The sequence below is a fragment of the Rosa rugosa genome, chromosome 4, assembly GCF_958449725.1.
Source record: "Rosa rugosa chromosome 4, drRosRugo1.1, whole genome shotgun sequence".
NCBI lineage: Eukaryota > Viridiplantae > Streptophyta > Magnoliopsida > Rosales > Rosaceae > Rosa > Rosa rugosa.
The window spans coordinates 1464573-1484871 of NC_084823.1; the positions used below are offsets into that span (position 1 = coordinate 1464573).

Consider the following 20299-nt stretch of genomic DNA (forward strand, 5'->3'; position numbering starts at 1 on the left):
GGGATTGCAATGAACTTTCAATCCTGGACGTAGCAGGGTCTGGGATTGCAACGTCAGTTTCAATCCTGGACGTCGGTGGGCCATTTTTTTCTGTCCTTTTTGAAGTTGGCGTCTCCTCTTCTTCATCAATGTGCACGGTGGTGTTCTTTTGTATCTTGGGGATGTCATTGATGACCTTTCCACTTCTGGTGGTGATGGCATTTGCGGATTCAAAGCTTCCCTTTGGATTTGGAATAGTATTACTTGGAAGTTTACCACCTTCAGGGCCTTTTGTCATGAAATCAACCACTTGGCCAAGCTGTTTCTCCATTGCTTCCATCCTCTTTTGCATGAGATTCTGACCTTGCATCAAATTGTTGGTTTGATTTTGCATTTGATTCTGGTTCTGCAACAAAGTCTGAGTAGAAGCAGTTAAAGTTTTGATAATCTCATCATAGTTATTAGGAGAAGATGATGAAGAATTTAAAGGAATAGATTTTAGAGGAGCCTGAGGTTTTTGGTAAAAACCAGGTGGAGCACGATTGTAATTGGCGTTTGGGGCAACTCCTTGGACGTTGTCATTGTCTCTCCAACGGAAATTTGGGTGATTTCTCCATCCTTCATTATATGTGTTCGAGAAAGGATCATTACGAGGACGATTCTGCCCTTGTTGGAAGCCAATGGCGTTGACTCCTTCATTGTCCATGAGTTGAGGGCATTGATCAGCTGCATGCCCTTGCATTGAGCACACTCCACAAGCCATGACTTGTCCTTTCATTCCCTGAGAAACAATAGAAGTAAGCTTGTTAATTTTATCTTCCAATTGAACCAAAGTACTTACCTCATGGACCTTTTCACGTGTATGGGTGGACTTGGAACTTCCATACTGTTGTTGATTCAAGGCCCTATTCTCAATTAAGACCATTCCAGCTGCAGGTTCCTTATCAACAAATGATCCTCCAGAAGCTGCATCAAGCATATCTCTTTCCAAGTTGGTGAGACCATCATAGAAGCAAGTGAGCAAGGTTTCCTCCTTCATGCCATGTTGAGGGCATTGAGTGATAAGAGTCTTGAACCTTTCATAGTACTCTGCGTAGGACTCATCTTGCCCTTGTTGAATGCCACTTATCTTCTTCCTAAGCATGATGATACGAGATGTAGGGAAGTATTTTTCCAAAAACGCTTTCATCATGCCTGCCCAAGATGTGATGCGTCCACTTGGCAACTCATAAAGCCATTGTTTTGCCTTGTCAGCCAACGAGAATGGGAAGGCTTTCAACTTCAAAATTTGCTCATCAGCTCCTTGTGGCTTCATGCTTGTGCAAATGAACTGAAACTCCATTAAGTGCTGATTGGGATCTTCCATAGAGAGTCCATGGAATGTAGGAAGACGATGAAGTAGCCCAGACTTCAACTCAAAGTCAGCTGTTGCTCCCTCAGCTGCAGCAGGGTAGGTTATACAAGTGGGGACGCCACCTGGTGGAATCACAGAGGTCGAAAGTTGCCTAATGGTGAGAGCCATTGGTTGAGGTGCTGGCGTTGAAGGTCGCTCTTGGAAGAGTGATGAGATGTCGTACACCTCTTCTTCTACTTTTGGTGAAGACGAGCTTGCTTCCTTAAGCTTTTTGTTGATTCGAATTGTTTTTTGTAACTCAGGGTCAAAAGGAACAAGCTCTCCTTTTGGATTTCTCCTTGTATGCATACACGAATTGAAGTACCTGAGGAGAAAACAAAAGCAACGTTAAGAATCAAAGAAGAAAAACGAAAAACAAGGAAATATATATAGGGTACGAAAAAAAAAATGTAAAGATTAAAACAAAAACAAATTGGATTTCAATTAGAAATCGTAAACCAAGTTAGAAAAGAAATAGAATTCTAATCGTTAACAAAAACTTTCTCTCTAAGTCGTTCGGTAACTCACTACTAGAATTTTGTTCATAGACATCGGTTCTGGACCGATGTTAAACTAATTTTCGACCGATGTCTTAGTGGGTGTAGAGAAAAGTATAGACATCAGTATAAGCGCGTTTTCAACCGATGTCCCAGACAACAACCAACATCGATTCTAAAAAACAAATCGATGTATAATCGTTATAATCATCATATTTTTGTATGTTAGGTATGTCTAATTCTTCATATTTTCACATTTTATGCTTAATAAAGTATATGTCGAACAATACCTACGTGAACATTTGCATCGATTTCTATTCCAGAAGCGATGTCCAGTACACTTGTAGACATCAGTTCCCATGAGTATTGTTTGTTCGTGGCCATTTTTACATGTAGGTTGCCACATTATTTTCTTAGGAACGATGTCTGTATCTTTATTCTACATCGTTTTTTTATTCAGAAATGATGTTCACCTTTTGACCACACATCAGTTTGCTCCATGGTAGGTGATTTGTATGTTCATAATAGATTACGGTTTGGTGATTAGAAATCGATGTGCAGTAGTTTTGATTACATCGGTTTTGAGTTACAATTCGATATATTGATAATCATAGCACATCGATTTCATTTTTGATATTGATTTCTAATCTCTCAACTGACTTCGTTTTCCTTGGCATTACTGTTTTATTATACTTTAATATACTTCACTTTATTTTGACAAGCATGATGTGAAAAGTTTGCATTTAGCTATTGCTGGGAAAAAAATTGCATTTCTCATCATCCAAAATAAGGGGCTTTCCCATTAATTTTCTTTCCAAATTTCATGATTCAACATAATTCACAAAATAAACCCCTAAACTTACAAAAGCTAGCTTGGAAACATATGAGCAACAATGTACAAAAGCTCCACACCAAGCTTTGCTTCAAAGCCAAAACTAGCTAGCCTTACTCAAAAAACATCTTGGCAGTCACATTTCTACATCAAACTCTGTATATAATCAGCCACTTCAATGCGCACCTCGTCAATTTGATCAGGGGATGTGACACCATTGATAGGGTCAGAAAACTCTGCTACAAGTTCATCTGCAACCTGGAATACAGTTTAGTCACTTTCCTGTTATATGGAAGATGCTACAGTTTAGCAAAACCCTCATTAACCAAGTGGGAATGCAATGGTGTGGTGCATATACCAGCTCTGCCTGGACCACTGTGACAATAACCAAAGGAGAAACAGACAAAAACATTACAAATTTCCCTTCTAGATATCTATTCCAACTTTACATGATAACACAGAAGCAATGCAAATTTTCTCTTAAAAAGATAAGAACAAAGGTTTTTGAGATTTGTTCAAGACAAGCTAGAGAAACAATTGGAGAAGTGAAGCAGGTTGAAAGATTCAGAATAAAGCAAATCCAAGGTAGGGAGGTTCAAAATGAATAACATTAACATATATATGGTACAATGGTAGTACAGCAACGCATTTCAAATCCTCCATGACAGGACCTACATTGATTCAAGAAAATGGATGCTTTACATTAATGTGATTCCGACTACATTGATTTCATCATCCGCCACCTACTTATGACCAGATAGATGAGTAGGTTTTCTTTTGAACATATAATTGATGGAAGTTGAGCTAGTTAGGAAAGGAACCAAAGTAAAGAATGAATACTGCCTCAGCTTGATCAACAAATGGGCATCAAAATTAGGAACTGGATGATAGGAATCAGTTTACCTAACTAACTACATGAATTGAATGTATGAGACTCTTGATTACCTATAGTTTTTTGTTGTAATCCTTCAAAACATTCCATATAGCTTTAGCAAAACTCTGCATAATCTGATGGTTTCTCTCTCCATCTGCAGTGTCAACATTACACGGTTTTGAACCACTACTTAATTCCACCTTGTAGATTCTTTGTGCCGCTATAACAAAACAAGCAAGTATTAGACATTGCCAAAAGATAATTAGGAAATAAGGCTATGCAGTAAAAAGAAGAAAACAATAAGGTAAACCAATATATGAAAATAAAATTTTCTTTAACTTAAAAGAATATATTCATGCCCTGGAATTCATGTAAAGATTTCAACAGAAGCTTGGGAAATGCGTGCACGTATATACACATACCAAGGAGTTAAATAACCAAGTCAATAAGGAAATATCAACCCTGAAGAAATCATTTTAGGTCATCATCAGGAGCCATATGTATCCTTCAGAGTTACATTAATGCAGTCAAAATAATTTAATAAGGATCCAGAGTTTACTTGCAGGGAAAAAAAAAGGGAGTGAAATAACCTTACGTCAATCATTTAAAGAAGCATAATGGAACAAAAAAAGTCTAAAGCTGCCAGTTAAATTATGACACAGAGATGTAATTACATGATATAAATAAGTGAACAACTCAAAAACAAGACATACCACGCAAGACTCAGAACCGGTTAATTTCATTCTTTTGCGCTGCTCAGTTCTAGACAAAGACTGGATTTGCCTTTTGTTCGGAATATTTGAAGGGTCTTCAGCATTATTAAACCTGCACATATAGTATAAAAACTCTTAACAACTCATGTGAAAAATAAATTGAAGGACAACATTAAGGTGTTGTAAAGTTGTACTTGATTTCCATATAAGGTGAGGCCTGTCTTAGCAGGTGCGATGTATCACGATAATCTTCTTCTCCTGATTTTACTGTTAAAATCTGTAATAGTAACGAATCAATCACATGAATAATTTCAAAGAAACTTGATACACAATAAAATGCAAACTGATTTTCAATAGTACTCATCAGAGGTTTCTGAAAAAATTTAACGAGTTAAACAATTTGGAAGGGAAAAAAAAAATTACCAGTGACATCTCCTTCTTGCCTTCCAAATAGTCTCTCAAGTACTTGGTCAACTGTCCAAAGATCATTGCATCAGTAACAATAGTCCTAAGCAATTGTAACAGATATTATAGGGACTCGAAAGACCATGTCTAGCCCTATTTCAGATTTTCAGTATCAATTGGTATATTAATCATTTAAGCATATATGGCTACAACTAAAAGCACACAATGAGTTAGGTACACATGTCATCCATATCTAATCTGAATGTGTGTGTGGTGTCACCAAGGATGAAAGAGAAGAAAAGTTAGAGCCAATGAAGACTACATATAAGTAATATAGAACCAGTAAGGTCAACAATACTCAGGACGACTTCATTTGCTTTATTGTTATCCTCTCCATCAAACTTGTCGGCAACACCTCGAATGTTAATAATACACTGTGACCGACTAGTAGAATGGAAAGAAAATAAGAAATAAACCAATATAATGTGATAATATGTAGTACACCGTGTTTGGACACTGCTGCAGGATTGTAGGCTCCTCCATAATCTGTTTGGCGCCGATACCGAACCCCAATCGTCGTTGACCACACATCACCCACCACCACAAACACAAAGCTCGCATGCCCAATTCCATGAAGAAGATCAACACCCGAGCCTATATTCCCACCGTCTCCATCCCCAAACCCAGAGGGTCAACAACCCTACTGCCGGATCCGAATCCCCGACCGTCGCCACACACCCAGTCACCACCATCTTCCGCTCACCCAGTCTCCGTGCAGCCACCGTCATCAAATAAAAACCAAACAGATCGAAATCCCAACGCCCCAGTCTCCGATCTCCATCCCAATCACCTCCGACAGCAACCTGTCCGGTCACACTAGACGCACACCTGCGAGGCCAGAGGCCTGCTCCAATCTACACAGAAACCAAGCAAAAAGAGGTTGAGAACTGACCCAAGACGCGAACTCTCCGTCAGCAGAGAAGAGAAAGCATCCGAGTTGAATCGAAATTGCGCTCGGACAGAACGAAACTCGCACGAATGACCTCGCCATTGAATTGAAAGCATCTGAGTTGAATGACCTCGCACGAGAGAGGAAGAGGAACGACTGGAAAGAGCCAAATTGAAATACCCAAAAAGAATAAGCCCATAAGCCCTGGATCTAGATCAACACAGTGGCCACCAAGTGCTCAATTTGTTGAGTTAGATCGAGAACGGAGAGAAAGAGAAAAAGGATTGCGGTGGAGATCGAACAGAGTTTAAGGGAAAAGACCAAATTCCGGAGCTTGTTCATCATAGAGAGAGAGTGAGAGTCCGGGGAGGGGGGGGGTACCACCCGAGTAGGGTTTGGAAGGAGTGAGAGTTAGTCATTACGGTTCGAAAGTTTCAGAGTGAAAAAAAATAGTGTTGGAGGAATGGAGGGAATGAAAATTTAGTCCCCCCGCGTTTCTAAAATTTTTAACTTAGTCCCTCCGCAAATTTTTCAAAATTTTTGAACGAGACTTTACACATCGGTTAATTTAATGACCGATGTTTATAATCACAATAAAAATCGATATTTCATAAACCGATGTTAGCATGTATTTTTTACATCGCGTGCAATTCCGACTGATTTAATAGTGGTGATGTCTAATGACATAATTCTAGTAGTGACTCCTTTCCAACACGACCAGGTAGGTAAGGAACGATTTTGGTGGAGACAAAGCTCACTTGAAAACGCTTCTCGTATCCAGACCAATCCTAGACATCGTGTTGTAATAAGATGCGCCTAGTTAAAATAGAGATAGAGTTAATGTTAAAAACAAGAATTCCAAAACTATTCAAGTATGATTTACAACTCCTAATCGAAACTTTAAACAAACTAAAAATTAAAAGTGTGAAAAATAAGTATTTTTCAATCCCCGGCGACGCGGCGCCAAAAATTGATACGCCCAAAATAGACGCTCAATTTAACCCTGCAATGATGTAGTCGTCAGTAGTAAAGAATAAGCAAGGATCGTTCGATGCCAGAGATTGAGGGGAACTATATTCATCACACAAAAGAAAACAAAACAAAACTAAACTAACAAATAAAAAAGAATAACATAATCTGAACTAAACCAAAGAAAACGTCAAACAACAAAAAGAAAAGAGAAAAAGATGGAGGGACAGAGAGGGGGATTGCAGAGGCGTTGCAATCCTGAAACACACTAAACTGGGGGTTTTTGGTTTTTCTACGAAAATAACAGAACACAAAGAAAAGAAAAATGATTTTGAGTTTAAGGTTTGAAAGATATGATGAAGATGTTAGGAACTCGGAAATCCACCACCAAAACATGCTTGAGACTAATTCATCATCCTAGTTTCAATTACTAAGTCGTGAAAAAGGTTTCAATCAAGAACAAACCATGAATGCATGCATAAGTTCTTATTACTTCTCTAGATTACTTAAGCAAGATGAACGCACCATTACTAAGCCTTTAGAATAAACAATCAAGGTATAGAACGCTATCCTATCAACAATTCATTCTAAGCATTAATCACATGTGGAAGTTTGATCGAAACAAGTATGCAAAACTAGTGTGGAACGCCTACCTAGCATGCAATCCTTTTTATTTGGTTTCACCTATTGTCCTATAGGTTTTACTACCATTGAAATAAGCATTATTAACCGTTTAGGAGATTAAAATACCTATTTCTAGCCCCACTCACATGATCATAATATTTTATGTGCGCATTCATAAAACATAAACATGCAAGAGTTATCTGTAAACCAAAACCAAATAAACAATTTCACAACAAAGCAATCACGAAACTAGGAATCAAAATATTGTCAAAAACATATCTTAGGGGCTTCAAACCTCGCCCCTAACAAAAGTAGATTAGCCACACATCGTCTTAAAATTCATAACTAAAAACATATAAGTTTGAATTACAAGAAAATAAAAACCGTAAAGGGCAGAAGATGAGAGCCACGAATTCACTTTTAGGCAGCCTTGAACGCAAGAACTCCCTTCAAGATGGTACACGGCAAGGCTTGATGAAGATGGATGATGGTGTGCACGGTTTTTGCTCTTGGAGGACTTAGGAATTTCAAGATTTTGTGTGCTAGGGTTTATGGCAGAAGATGGCGCTGTAGGGTGGTAATTTGCAACGTTTTCTGCTGCTCTATATATATGTGGAGCATCCTCAAATTTCCTTTTCCAATTCTGCTTTGAAAACCTCCCCTAGTTGCTTGAGGATTACTCTGATTGGTGCCCAATTAAATGATTTCCAAGGCTTAATAATCTTCCCAAATTCTTGATGAATCTTTCTAGGACTCTCCTTGTAATTTTCAGCATCAATAAACTTCCAAAAATGCACCCCAAAATTCGTCCATAGAAGATTTCTGCCAAACAGTCCTGTTTTGACTAGGATTCGATTTCTGACTCTGAAGCTTCCTTCTTGGACAAGAAACGACTTCGTCTTGACAAGTTTCTGGATGGTTCTTGACTCCCAAGTGTTCTATGACATCATATCGTCTAGAATGATCAACAACCTTCTGGAAAAACTCCAATTAAATCGCCGGAAAAGATCTCCCAAAAAGCTTCGTGAAAAGCTGACAGTTTCTGCCTTATCGGGAAGCCTACTTTGCATTTGATTTCCTGGTGCCTCGTTGACGCTTCTGACCCGTTCTTTGGCTCTAGTTAAAGTATAACATCATGTCTTCAAATATTGCTGGCCCTTTCTGCAAAGTTGCAGCTGGAATGATGCAAGAATTGCTCCTCAAAACCGTTCCCAGAAAGCAGATTCTGAAACTGCAGTTTTCTGCTTTGCAGCAACTGTTTTGCACAATGATTTCCGTAGACTTCCCTTGTAGTTTCTGGCTAAAAGGTTGATCAAAATTAGTCCTCTGCATCAGTACTTCATGTTCCATGGCTTCGTTTCTCCCTTTTAGCTCCTATTTCTCTTGAATCACTCCACGAACTACCTAAAAAGAAAACAAAGTTAAAACTGACTTTTTAAAGGAAATAGCTAAGAAAAGTGTAGAGGATTGCACATTATATTTGTCGCATTTATGCTCCTATCACTTTGTATGAGATGAATAAACACACTTGAATCTCCATTCTCTCTGAAATTTTACTCTCTCTCTGTGTATCAATATATACTTGTCCTCAAACAGAGCTTCATAAATTTGTTAAATTTAAGTATTCAACTTTCGGTTACAGGTGCATGAAGCTATTGCATGAGAAGAGTCTCAGGAATTCCTAGAGGGGATTGCCATTAAAGAAATTCGCCGTGGCTTTTTACTTGGTGGTTGACTTTTAAGACCGGCAACGGTTAAAGTCTCTATAGGGCCTGGCAGTAAGAAGACCCCTGTGGCCACTGAGAAATCATCAGGGTCACCTGCAACAGCTGCTTCGGTAGAGAATTGACAAGTTTTTATGCAAAGCCGAGTTAGATGTAAGGATGATGAAAGATTGGGATTGTAACAGGTAAGCAATTCAAAATCATGATGAGCAGCTTGGTGGTCTCGACTCCTATCTCACCGGGTCTCCTTACTCCAAGTTTGCCATTGTTCTTGTCTCTGACATTTTTGGTACTCACCCACCACTTCAAAACCCAATACTTTTTTCATTTGGTATAGTATTCTGCTGCTTTTTATGTCAACTGTAAAGAAAACAGAAGAGAGATTTGTCTCTTGCCCAAGATTAAAATGAGACACTGAAGAAGAACAAACCAGAAAGAGATACACACACACAGCAATATTGCTGAATGTAAACTTCACTGCTCAAAGAACAGAACTGGGTACAAAGAAGAGCTGCAAGACTCTTTCTGTTCTACTGTTACTACCCGACTAAACAACTTTCTTAAAATACTAACTACAGAGAGTTCTAGACACAAAGCATGCTGCAACAGAAAAGCACAAGCGTGCTACAGCAACAATATTGGAAATAACAGAAAAGTAAAAGCATGCTGAGACAACATTGGAGATAGCAGAAAAGTACAAGCATGCTACAATACAAAAACACTTTTCAGTTTCCAAAAAGAACTTTAAACTTAACACTCCCCCTTAAAGTGATTTTTGGAGATCAGCCCCAGCTTGGCACGAAGGAATTCGAATGGACCTTTGGAGAGAGTCTTTGTAAAGATATCTGCAACATTTGACTCACTTCTCACCTCCTTGTTGTCAATTGTTCCATCAAGAACCTTCTCTCGAATAAAATGATGCTCAATCTCAATGTGTTTAGTTCTAGCATGGCACACCGGATTATAAGCAAGCTTGATAGCACTTTGATTATCACCAAACAGAGCAGTAGGCTCATGAATTGGATGATAAACATCCTTAATAAGTCTTCGAAGCCAAACACACTCCTGTGCAGCAAGTGTAGCAGCCTTGTACTCTGCTTCAGTTGTAGATAAAACCACTGCATCTTGTTTCTTGCTGCACCAAGAAACACTTGTATTGTTGCACAGAAAGACATAACCAGAAGTGGATCTTCTTTCGTCTAAATCTCCACCAAAATCAGCATCTGTATAGCCATTTAACAAGAAACCACCACCTCTTTTGTAAAAGAGACCCAGATCAAGAGTACAATTAACATACTTGAGAATCTTCTTTGCTGCTTCTAGATGTGGCTTCCGAGGCTCTTGCAAGTACCGGCTTATGAGCCCAACTGAAAAAGCAATGTCTGGCCTTGTGATTGTCAAATAAAGAAGACCACCAACAAGAGAACGATAAGACTTAGGATCTGGCAAGAGGGATCCTACATCTCGCCTTAATTTCTCACTTGTGTCAAGTGGAGTAGATCGTCTCTTGCTAAGTTTCAGGCCATATTTCTCAACCAACTTCTTAGCATAACCTTCTTGTGATAACAGAACACCATCCTTCATATTTTTCACTTCTAAACCAAGAAAATGGCTTAGCTCACCCAAAATCTTCATATCGAACCGAGTAGATAATTCTGCCCTTAGCTTTGCAATCTCACCTTCATCACTTCCGGTTACTATCATATCATCCACATATAAAAGGACCACCAAATGCAAGTCTCCATCCTTCTTAACAAAAAGACTTGAATCTGCATCTGTAGAATGATAACCACAGAATTGTAGAAATTCTGCAATCTTCCCGTACCATGCTCTCGGAGCTTGCTTTAAACCATATAAAGCTTTCTTGAGTTTGCACACATAACTTGGATGAGCTTTTGATGTGTAGCCTATTGGTTGCTCCATATAGATATCCTTGTCAAGATCACCATATAGAAAAGCATTTTTAACATCAAGCTGCCATAGCTTCCAACCTTGAGAGGTTGCCAAGGAAATCACAACACGAACAGATGTCATCTTTGCAACGGGACTGAAAGTCTCCTCATAATCTTCTCCATAGCTTTGAGAGAAACCACGAGCAACCAATCTAGCTTTAAATCTGTCCACACTTCCATCAGCTTTTCTTTTCAACTTGTAAACCCATTTACATGTGATGAGATTCACATGATCGGATTTTGGAACAAGATCCCAAGTCTCATTCTTAATGAGAGCCTTCATTTCCTCATCCATGGCTTGCCTCCAGTGACTACTTTCTTTAGCTTCCTCATAACCAGAAGGTTCTTCATCATCAATTGGCCCTGTAAAGAAGCAAGAATAAGTGCTTGTGAAGTTTTCGTCTCGATATCGTGCCGGCTTGGTGATATTTCTTCTTGGCCTTTGATTTGCTCCAACACTTGCATCACCATCTTCTGGAACTCTTCCATCTTCAATTTCTTCTTCATTTTCAGAATTAATGCTCCCCCTTTCACCTTGCTGCAAATCAGATGAAGGCAAGTGAATACTAGGAGCATTTGAGGATGTAGGCAATTCAACAATTTCAGATTCTTGCCAATTTGTATCTCCACCACCAGCTGCACCATAATATGAAGAGATTTCATCAAATACAACATCTCTCGACACAACAAAATTGTGAGTGATAGGATCCATGCATTTCCAGCCCTTTTTCCTTTCATCGTACCCAATAAATATGCATTTTTTCGCCTTTGCATCCAGCTTCCCTCTTCTAGAGTCCGGCACATGAACATAGCAAATTGAGCCAAACACTTTGAAATGCTTTACACTAGGCTTCTCTCCAAACATCAGCTCATAAGGTGTCTTCATGTTATTTGGACTCAAAGGCAACCGATTGATTACATAGGCTGCACACATCATACCCTCTGCCCATAAGGCCTTGGGTAAATTTTTGGCATGTAACCAGCTTCTACATGTCTCCGTGAGATGCCGGATCTTCCTTTCTGCTATGCCATTTTGCTGGGGGGTTTCTGCACAAGACAACTCTCTTCTTATCCCAAACCGACGACAAAAAGAAAAAAATTCATCAGAGATGAACTCTCCCCCATTGTCGGTTCGCAGCCGCTTAATTTTCAAACCAAGAACACCTTCAACAGTCTCTTTGAACTCTTGAAACTTTGAGAAAGCATCTGATTTTTGCTTAATACAATAGACCCATGTAAATCTTGAAAAATCATCAACAAGAATCAACATATATCGAAGACCAGAAAATGAAGGAGTTCTAGTAGGACCAAATAAATCACCATGAATGCATTCCAAGGGAGCCTTGCTTCTTGATTGAGAAATTCCGAATGGAAGACGATGAGACTTACCGAATTGGCACCCTTCACACACTTCTTTGCTAGGAAAGGTTGTCAAGCTTGGTAGACCTTTCACCAAATTCTTCCGAACCATGACTTTCAACTTATCAAAGTTCACATGCCCCAATCTAGCATGCCACAAGGATGCATTCTCATTGCAGCTCACTTTATCAATATAAGATGAAGAGGCAGACAACACAAATGTATCTTTTACTCTCCTACCAGTATGCATAACATCTGCCTTGATAAATTTAACATTTCGGAGAAATTTAACATCATGTGGCCCAAACAAAACACTATAACCAGCATCCACAGCATTTGGAACTGAAAATAAATTCTTCTTCATGCCAGGAACATGGAAAACATTATTTAAGGTGATAGAATCGTTACCTCCATCGTTAATGACTACGGTGCCTTCATTCTTAACCTTGTGAACTGAATTATCTGCTGTCACCATAGCTTCATTGCCAATGTGTGGTTGTAACTTGGAGAACTTTGATTCATCACCTGTCAAATGATGGCCACAGCCGGAATCCACAATCCAATCATTCTGGAAATTAATAGAAGTCATGGCATTGAGAGTTGATGACTCCACCATAAAACATTTCCCCCAACTGTCTTCATCTTCACCATGACTTGAGTCATGAAAGCCACCATTTTTCCTAGCATAATTTCCCGAGTTGAGCTTCACATTGCAGAACCTTTTGATATGACCAGGCCTACCACATCGATGACACTTGAACTTTTTCTTGTGGGAAGGTTCACCAGCTCCTTCATTCACATGCCTTTTAAACTCTTTCTTCTCAAATCTGAAATTCTTCCTTCCATGAGCAGAGAGTGCCTCCCCTGTGTTGTTGGAGTTGCTTGATATTGAAATTCCAGCCATTTGTCGGGCTAGAGATTCTTGAGAAGACAAGAGGTTCTCAAATTCTTCCAAGGAGGGTTGCCGATCCCACCCTTGAATTGAAGTAACAAAGGGAGTGTACTCCTTTCTCAACCCACGAATAATATGTCTTCTCACACGAGCCTCAGAGATAGGTTCATCTGGATCTAAAACTGAAATCTCCGAACACAAGTTCTTGATCTTTAGGAAAAATTGAGACATAGAAAGATCACCTTGGCTTGAATTTGCCAATTCATTCTCCAACATTTGGAGACGACCGATATCTTTCTTGTTAAAGAGCCTGTTGAGAGTCTCCCAAATATCATTTGCTGAGGTGCACTTCATAATATGATCGAACAATGCAGGAGAAATGGATTTCTTTAGCACGAACTCTGCCTTTGCATTCATAGTTGTCCACTTCTTCAAATCCTCAGCGTTTTCTGCATTATCCTCAGGCTGAGCTGTATTTGCTCCACCAACAACAGCCCACAGTTCTTCACCAACCAAATAAGACTGAATACAAGATCTCCACATCTTATAATTTGATTGGTTGAGCAGCTCTATGCCAAGTCCGGCACTCCGACTTGAAGACTCCATCTCTTGCAGCAACACTGGTTGATCTTCTTCACCAAGGGATTGACACAGCACTCAGCACCTACCACCCTTGGGGCTCTAATACCATAAAGAAAACAGAAGAGAGATTTGTCTCTTGCCCAAGATTAAAATGAGACACTGAAGAAGAACAAACCAGAAAGAGATACACACACACAGCAATATTGCTGAATGTAAACTTCACTGCTCAAAGAACAGAACTGGGTACAAAGAAGAGCTGCAAGACTCTTTCTGTTCTACTGTTACTACCCGACTAAACAACTTTCTTAAAATACTAACTACAGAGAGTTCTAGACACAAAGCATGCTGCAACAGAAAAGCACAAGCGTGCTACAGCAACAATATTGGAAATAACAGAAAAGTAAAAGCATGCTGAGACAACATTGGAGATAGCAGAAAAGTACAAGCATGCAACAATACAAAAACACTTTTCAGTTTCCAAAAAGAACTTTAAACTTAACAAACTGTTTGATATGGGTTATGTTCTTTATAGTGGAACTGATGGTCTTTGTGTGCTTTTGCATCTTTGGTTTGGTGGGTTGTGATTTTCAGGTTGTGTATGTTAGTAGGTTGCTCTGTATATCATTAATTGAATTCTGAAAGAATCTATATTGGATATTTACCTTTTGCCTTTGGGGGTCATATTCTTATTATTGTTTCATTTCTTGATAAATCAATAAAAGTAACCTTGGTAGTGTTGGATTTTAGCCCTGAAATGGGTATTTTCAACTGCTCTGTGACATGAAGGCTTTATGTTTTGCCACCTGTGTATGAGGTTTGCTTTTTTTTTTTTTTTCAATCTACTAGATATCCGTGTGTCCCTAGTTCTTTCTTTCTTGTTGATGTTTCACTCTCCTCGCATCTTTGTGGTCTTTGTGTGCTTTTGCATCTTGGCTCTGATATTTACTACCTTTTAATATTGCATGTTGCTTTGCCTTGCAGGGTACGAAGGTATCAGTCACTCTCCAAACTTGAGATATGAAGAAAATGTATGTTTCAAATGCTAATTTGTTTTCTTTGATCAGGTTCATTGCAGGTACTAATGATGCTCTTGTGCTTCCTCGGGGTTCAGCGTAACAGATAAGTGGCAGAGAAATGGATAGAAGTGAAATTATTGAAGCAGAGGACAGTCTCACATTGCAGATACCTTCCCCTCTGTCGATTGTTGCCATTGCTATCAATGGCAACAGAAAAAGAAAATACACTGAAGTAGGCACTGGAGAAGTTTATTCCTGAAGGAAACATCTTTTTCGTGTTGATACATGTCCGAGCAAGAACAACTGAAATTCCAATCCCCAAGAAAGCTTATGCTTCTACAACTATGTTGGAGGCAAGTTGCATGTATCTTATGGAACTTCTTTTTTCTTTTAAAAATGTATACTATTTAAAAAATTGTACTTGACTGACTGATACCTTCATTTTGTGATTATAGTAGGGAATCTGATTCCTATTTCAGAAGTACAAGATGTAGTAGCTGCATATAGAAAGGACATGGAGTGGCAGACAAGTGAGCTGCTTCTTCCACACAAGAAAATGTGTGATCTTAAGAAGGTATGACTTTCTTGATTGTTGAAATTTGATATAAAGAAGTCCAGGGAACAAGAGCGTATTCGGATTTATTTTGAATGTAGGTGCAAGTTGATGTTGTAGTCATTGCGTCAGATAATGTGGCAAATGCAATAGCAGAGTTTCTAAGTCTGCTATAAGCAATCTTGTAATAGGTGCCCCATCTCATGGCCTGTTTACAAGGTATCTATTCAACTTTGGGTTATGTTTGCAATTCTTTCCACTGTGATTGGTTACTGCACGAAGACAAATTTCAGATTACTCTTCTTATAGTTCCCGTTTTCTCACATTAATTGGTTGTTCTGGGGGATATTGTTTCTGCTATTAGAGACTAGAGGAGCCTCACGTTAACTTCCTTATTCTAATTAATGGTTTGGGAGTGGATAATTATGTATACTGTTGTCATCAATCAAATCGTATGCCCATAATGGCTGTCAATGTCGTCATTGATGCTAGTTAAACACCAGAATATTTACATACAAAGTTTGAATATGCACAATGCACCCTTGGAAATGTTCTTGAATGCAATTGCTTTAGTTATATTTATCTTGTACATGAAAAACAACTCATTTAAACATCATAGACCTAAACTTGTGAGTCATTGCTTGAAAGTTTTTTCATACTAAGCATTTTCAGTTTGACTTGAAATTATGTTTGTTGGGTTAGGCTTTCTGTACTAATTTATTTTGGGGGAGGATTCAGTGCACCGACGTGTACTTGCACCGATATAAATGGATGGTTAGATTATATTAAATACACTCTTAGGTTATTAATAAAAATATTAATTATAAATATAAATGGTTGAGATCATCTTATAAATGTTGGGTCATTTGCACCGTCGGTGCATAGAATAATTTTCAATTTATTTTTTGTTTGTCCAAATGAAGGAGGAGGAGAATGTCTCACTGGAAGTTTTAGCACCCAGGCATAGATCCCTTGGATTTCTTCCAAGAAAGCAAGTTGCTTGTCATAGAGGAAAAGCGAGCACTCCATGTAGTGAAGGCTTTCCCTAAAAATGACCCATCCAAGTTGACTGCTTCCCATATATGAAACTATCGTTACATTTATACAAGTCCAAATGTTGTTCATCGTAGTTTTATTGTTTTCTTTCGATGCTGTTACATCGCCCCATGTACTCCTTAGTTTCATTTAATAAAGATTGTCTTCCATAAAAGAAAATGTACTTCATAAGAGTCACTTTCAGACCACTCTCAACTAAGTAAAAACAATTGTTCGAGAGATTTAAACACAACTAAAATGATAGCAAAAACTGTTACTGGAGTCATTTTAGCACAACATGACTACATCAAAAACCATTATCCAAGAAAAATCGGCATCTAGCCTAACCATTATCCGAAAGCTGGGTGGGCCGACTTTGTGGTGAAGGCAGAGGTGGTGGAGAAAGCATTGAAGGTGTTTTGGACGGCTGGGATGAGTGTCAAGATGGCATGGAGTCAGGGCACTCTGTCTTCAGCCTTTGTTCCTGAGAATGGCTCTTGGAAGGGATCCCCATGGCGTATGCTTCAGGTATTTCATTTCTCTCCTCAGCTTTTGGCCTTGAATTTATATTAACAGCTGATGGAGTCAAGCGAAATGTAGAGGCAATTACATTGCACTTGTTATTCATTGATGCAGGCTCGCAAAACTGATTGATGTTTATATGGCACTTTTTACTGTAACGTAGATCCAGTTGGATGTAGTTTTCTTTGTATATCAAGGATTGATTTGGAATGGAGTTTCAATAATTAGTTTCGTGTTTGAATTGATCAGTTATTATGTTTTAGTTGTATTCCAGAAGATATTACTGTTGTGGCTTTGATTTTATACTTTCTGCTTGTTGCAATATTACTGTTAAAATTTCTGGGATTGATAGGAATATCAGCCTGAATTGTTCTACAGTTGCTTGTTTTGAATAATTCATAATAGGTTGGGCTCATTTAACTTGTATCTTAAATGTTGGAGGAGAAGTGGGAATGAACGAGCTAGTTACTTGACCGATACCTCTGTGATAATATATGCATTCCACCAACTTTTCTGGGGCCTTGCCTGTTCAAATATTTGGTATCATTTGTGTTAAAATCAGTATTGTCTTGAAGAAGAAAGGTAAAAAAGGGAAAGAGCAGACTTCCTTTTCTGAAAAGAAATAACCATGTCAAGACAACTTTGATTCAGGTTGTAGATTATAAGTATCCATTGAATGTTGTGTTAGGGAGTTGAGGGTATGCTCTTTCAAAATGTTTCCCTTGATTGAATCTCTATAGAAATTTGTTTTCCATTTGTGTTCACAGTTTAGCAAACCAGAATTTCCATGCTTCACATTGAGTTCTACCTGAGATTAAGAGTAACCTATTATATCAGGCATGCTAACACAACATTGCACAACAGTTCTACCTGTGGTTGTTTGTATATAGGTAGAATATTTCTGTAGAAATATCCGTTGGATGATTTAAAATTTTTACATTTTGTCGTATGCTGAACTCATTGCCTTTAGCATATACTATTTTAAGTTCTATAGTTCCTGCTTAGTATTTAGTTATCTAATGATCTCTATATAATAGGTTACATGGGATGAACCTGAAGTTCTGCAGAATGCTAAGAGGGTGAGCCCATGGCAAGTTGACTTTGTTGCATCAACACCTTCTCTTCATACAGTACCTTCGCTTCATACTGTATATCCCCCCACAAAGAGACTCAGAGCTCCACTGAATCCCGGTCTGCTGAGAATTGAAGGGGAAGAATTCATGATCCCTATGACTGGAGCAGCTAATTCAACAATGGGGCAATTCAATTCTTCCTTGTCGAACTATAACATTTTTCCTGCTGGCATGCAGGGAGCCAGGCAAGATCTATTCTGTGTATCCAATGTATCTCATTTCTTAAATAAAAATTCTCCTCGGATGTGCACCTATAATTCCTTTGGCAACAACAACATGGTGTCAAGATTGATGAGGGTGTCTACTGAGTTGAACATTGGTAGTCCACAGTCTGATCAATTATCACCAGGTAGCCAGAGTAGTCCACATTCCTTTGGCATGGAACTTGATGGGAACCGAAACGGCAACTCGACATTTGTCGGAAGAAGTTCTTTTCAACTCTTTTATCGCATTGTCAGAGTGACCAATTGGGTTTTCCCCAATTTCGGTTACGATAGCTTATTTCTTTTCGTTGCTTTTGTAGGGAGGTTTGGTTTGGTCCCCCTCCTATGTTCCTTCTTTTCTTCTTACTCTTTTATTAAATTCAAGTAAGGGGCATGCCTCTTATTTGCTTCAGCTAAAAAAAAAAAAAACTCTTTGGTCAGACCATTCAACTCAAAGGTATTGATGCTGTTGGTTGCACTGGGGACGGTGGCAATATAGGGTAGAATGAAACTGAACTTCTGAACAACCAACTGGATCTTTCTTATGCCAAACTGCTTGAAAGGATTGATGTTTGAGTCTCAACTGTTGAAGCTTGTACTTCGTAAACTACTTGTGGCAGCTACATCATGCAGTTAAGTTACTGTACAGGTAATCTCATCTGCCTAATTGATTTGAATTGTTGAATCATTACATGAAATTTGCCTACAAATTCTGCACATAAGTGAGTTTCAAAATCATGAATTGTTGGAACCTCATTTTTCTGTTGTGGGTTTCATGCATTAACACTGCTTCACCACTCGATTGGCAACCAATGTAACTAAATTTTTCTCATGTAGCTTTAACAGTTCGTAGATTGTCTTGAACAAGTTGCTCATTATGTCTGTATGTTATGCTGAAAGTTGTTCTTTCATATTTTGCTCGCATTATTTTGGGTTTAAGTTCTTATTAGGAGGACATCATTTTAATGAACTTCATTAAACCAGTTGATTCAGAAAACTACTTGTAAATTTCTTTGAATAAATTGTTTCATTATTGGAAACCTAATAAAGTGATTTATTTTCATTGTTGTATAGTGCGGTATTATCTGGTATTTTTATTTTCCTTTGGATAGCTAGTTATTGTATTAGTTACTTATTTTATTTAGCATGAACAGCATCTTGGGATAATAACTTGCATTTAATTTTATTCACAGTCTGGATCCCTTGGAGTTTTTTATCCAGAAAGAGGAAAGTTTGCTTTTTTCTTGGATTGTTACAAGTAGAGTTTGTTTGCATTGACTTTTGGTTCTCTAGCCTAGGTCAACTGCCAATTAATCTTGTATTGAGAAAACAAAAGATTATTGGATAGATTGAACTGATGCGAATATCTTGTTGATTGCTCTGTATAGCCATGGTTGGCTGGCTAAGACTTTGTCCTGTATGGTCATCACTAGCTTAACTATTGCAGAGCTCTAAAAGTTTGCTACTCCTTTGAGTCTTGTTTGTAAAGATTTCAAGAACCAAGTATTGCTCATAATCTTGAGTACTGTCAAATCATATAGAGAAGTTTACTGGCTATAGTTGTACGGGTTACATGGGGTTAAAGAAAATATCAGGTGTGAAGTAGATAGAATCCGTATATGTCAGTACTCAATAATTCTTTCTACTATCATATAATCAAGAATTTTGTCACGATCATATTGTGATATACTCGTTTAGTATTTTGCAGGCTCTCAAGTCTGGCAGACCGTTGCAGTAGTGTTATGCGTGTATTCTGGTTTGTCTAGTTTGTGGCTTTGGACGACGAAACAATCAATCTGTAGACTTGGTTTTCATGTTTGGAAACTGACTACAGGACTACAGGTATAGATGCTACTGCTAGAAGATGCTATATTATTGTTCTTCAGGTTTACGTGTAATTTAAATCTTCACGTGTTTATTGGATTATATGTAATTGTGATGGTTTGGTACTACATCCCATTCTGGAATTCTGGTTTTCCTAATGAATGTGTTTTTGTTTCATACTTTCGGATAAATCTAATACAGGTGAATCCGGATCCAGAGGATGTTCATTGTTACTTTGTTAGTTATGAATCAGTTTGAGGGACGGTCTC

General features: G+C 38.4%; 1 long non-coding RNA gene, 1 other non-coding gene and 1 pseudogene across 4 annotated transcripts; 2 read left to right on the forward strand and 1 right to left on the reverse strand.

Annotated features, from left to right (window-relative positions):
- Positions 1-18439, forward strand: part of LOC133742677 (uncharacterized) — a 43797-nt pseudogene extending 25358 nt beyond the window's left edge.
- LOC133707639 (small nucleolar RNA R71) lies at positions 1017-1123 on the forward strand. Its single transcript, XR_009845248.1, has one exon. It is a non-coding gene; the product is annotated as a small nucleolar RNA R71 (small nucleolar RNA).
- On the reverse strand, positions 1923-6293 carry LOC133743459 (uncharacterized). 3 transcript variants are annotated; one of them, XR_009863112.1, is made up of 5 exons: positions 4712-6293; positions 4483-4565; positions 4289-4400; positions 3647-3795; positions 1923-2959 (listed from the first exon to the last, which is right to left on the reverse strand). It is a non-coding gene; the product is annotated as an uncharacterized LOC133743459 (long non-coding RNA). The 3 variants fall into 3 exon arrangements; XR_009863111.1 differs by having other exon boundaries at positions 1923-3076; XR_009863110.1 differs by having other exon boundaries at positions 1923-3795.
- Positions 18440-20299: the final 1860 nt, after the last annotated feature.